The sequence below is a fragment of the Myodes glareolus genome, chromosome 11, assembly GCF_982192425.1.
Source record: "Myodes glareolus chromosome 11, mMyoGla1.1, whole genome shotgun sequence".
In the NCBI taxonomy this organism is placed as follows: domain Eukaryota; kingdom Metazoa; phylum Chordata; class Mammalia; order Rodentia; family Cricetidae; genus Myodes; species Myodes glareolus.
In genome coordinates this window covers 68,102,951-68,106,227 of record NC_142036.1, presented here as the reverse complement: position 1 = coordinate 68,106,227, position 3,277 = coordinate 68,102,951, and positions in this window count along the sequence as shown.

The window sequence follows — 3,277 nt, the reverse complement described above, 5'->3', positions numbered from 1 at the left end:
AGTCGTGAGAGGAAGGAAGGAACTGAGGGGAAGGGGACAATTTGTGTTCTCCAGCGCACACAAAGGAGATCTAAGTTCGTGAAAGGTTCCCGCGGTGTCGTTAGAACTCATGGTTAAGAAAAGGGCTTGAATCTGCCCCAAATATTTGTTCATCCTAAAGACCTTCTTGCTGTCATGACAGAGAGCTGGTGACTGGACCAGGAAGAGGCTCCTTAGGCGCAGCTCACCTCCCTCCCTGAAGAATCCCTCAAGAATGCCGGGAAGTTGCTGCCAGGAGCTTTTATTCAAAATTCATGTGAAAAAAAACCAGGAGTGTTGTTCCATCTATGAGATCTTTTTGCAAAGGTGAGAAAACAGCTAAATCAGCTTCGTAGGAAGTAAACAGTGGGAGCCTGAGCAGACATCCACTTTGCAAAAGCCAAGCCCTTTTATTTAGATAGCATAAGCGTTGCCATTCTCTGATATTTTATTTTACTGAGAAGGAAATCTACTTATCAGTTTCAGCACCCTCCTCTGGCTTGCCAGATGAGAGGGTACAGAAACTGGGAGAAATTTATCTTTTAAATATTTCTGTTATACTCAGCGACAGTGCCGTCACCACTAAGGACTCCTCTAGTGTGTTTTTTTTTTTTCCTACGGATGAAGCAGGAATCAAAGGACTTTCCGCTCTGCCTCTGGAGGACAGTACAGGCATGCACACGCTGAGCCCGGCATTGCCTTGAGCTCTGAAGATGCTTCAGGGAGTCAGCGGCTCGTGCGCATGCATCAAGGCGAGAGTCATTACACCCCGGGAAATTCACTGCAGCATGACAAGGTGGATGAAGCTCCCAAACTGAGTTTATTCCTCTCGAGCTCTCCCTCTTTTGTTTCCCTGAAGTCATCCCACACATTCTAGAATGTGTCTGAAGGAAGGAGCTCCCTGAGAACTCAGACATGGAAAGGATAGTGAGTTAAACTTTCTCCATCTAGATCTTCACTGTAGGGTGACAAGGTTGTCCAGTGACAAGTGTCTTCACTGTGCAAGCAGCAGTTCGGTTCCATGCTCTCCTCCTGCTTGGACTCATGTAATAATCCATCCATCCATCCATCATTCATTCATTCATTCAGCACATTATCAGTGAGCATGTGCTATAGGCTGGCAGTCACCTAAAGATGCTGACAACTGTATGGCTCTTATGCACAATATGGGATACAAAAAAAGCCTTTGAAAAGTAAATTGGGGAAGGAACAAACCATTGAAGTCTTGTTACTTCTGCCGCACTGCTACATTGTTGACCACAGCCCATCTCTGATTTGTGCACTTGCTGTGGTCTAGAGGCGTAAGGTAGAGTTTGCCACATTTTAGCTGGGTCATCACAGAAATGTTATTTAACCTCCACAGCCTCCACACTTTATCGGTATAATGAGAGTTCTAATTCCAGGTTCGGAATTACGCTATGAAGCCTTCACGAGCGTGCATGTGGGCACTTGGATACAGTGCCTGCCACATGCTAAGTGCGCAGTGAATGGAGATACTCTTGTCTTGACTGTGGCTTTCTCTTGTCCTGAGTGGCCCCAGGGGCTATTTGCTTGCATCTAACATTGGCGCCTCTTTACTTCTTCCACTTGCTTGTTTGGCTCTGACATAGGTTGTCCTCATCTCCAGGAACAAGAGGGGCAACGGGCTTGCTCAGAAGCACAGACATGGCCTCCCCCGTCATATTCCGTGATTGGACGAAGAACTTTTCTACAGGGAAAGAGCCCGTTCCTGTAATTAACAAGCAGGTGTGAAGAAGTGTTTGAAGAAGATCATGTTTCCCTCCTCTCCTCGAGCCATTGCCTGAGGCAGAGAGCAGTGAAGATGGTTGAGTTGAGAAGGGTGGCCTCGGTGAAGGACTCTGAAGATTTGAGAGCTAGCACCTCTGGCCCCCAAGAGTGTCCCGAAAAGTTCCCGGCTCTGTAGGGACATCCTCCTGTTCTGTGAGGCTAGAGAAACATCAAGGAATGGCCCCACTTTTCTCACCCTGCGACCTCAGTGTCTACCCTAGTACACGGCAAGTATCTGTCCAGTGTCGTGGAGTGACCGAGTTAATGCAAGGGAAGCCAGCATTTTTATTTTGTTACTTCAGAATTTATGTGACCTTTCCAAAGGACTGAAAAAAAACATGTCAAATATAATGTAGAACCACATGTTTTGGGGTAGTTTTACAGATTTATGTATTAATAACACAGCATCCCTGGTTTTTATCAAGAAGTGAGCCTTGACTTCACTTGTAGGGTGGAGGGCGCTCTCTTTTCTAGACTGAGAAATGCCGCGGACATGCTGCAGTTCAGCAGGCTGACGGTGGGTGCAGCCCTGCCTTTGTCCTCGTTCGTCCAAACAGAGAAAGGAGCAGAGGTCATAGGCCCTTGCGTTTCACATTCTAGCCTTCTTTCACGAAGGTGCCAGTACTTGGGGACCGCATCCAGCCTTCCCAGTAGGGGCTGGCATGACCAATTCCAATGGACACGGAATCAAAGGAGCTGTCTTCCACCCAAGGGTGAAGACTTACACTCTGCTTTTCAGTTAAACTACGCTTTCCTACCTCAGCTCAGAATAACTGATCCCACACTTCCTAGACGTGGGAGAAATGCTGGCTGGCACGACTGATAGGAGCCAAGCTGTCTTGGGTTGTTTCCAGGCCATGCCATTCTCGTTGGCCTGAAGGTTTCAGTCTTCACTTTCCCCCACTAAAACATGACTGTGACTTAATCTGTGTAGTCTGTGGTGACTCGCCACAGCAGCTGGGAAACCAACACACACATGTTCCTTGGGGTCAAAGTGAGCTTCTGCAAGATCTGGGTGGGTTTTCTAAGAGGTCTGAACTGAGGTAGTTTGTCTGGTTATATTTATTATCTTCTAAAACCAAATGAGGCATCCAGGGATTTTAAGACCCAGTCCTAAGAGATCTAACAGCTAATGGGCTCTGGTCAGAGGCAGATAATGAATGCAGTAAGTTCATTATGCAATTTTTGAAAAATTCAACAGTCTTCCCCAAGACCCTTTTCCCTGGGAGTTCACCTTATTGAAGAAAGGAGGAACACCAAAGGCATGAACAATAATTAACTTCTAACTGAAATGTGGGGCCAAAATGCCTTATTTCGTTATCAGTGTTCCAAGTCTCCGAGAGATCAAACATTTGATCAAGCATATTTCGGCAGCAGAAACTGTTGGAATGGCTTTTGAACTATTCTAGTCATGTAGCTGGATATTTGCCTTCTACCTAAGGAGACAGTGTGCTCTACTCACCTTGTTTAT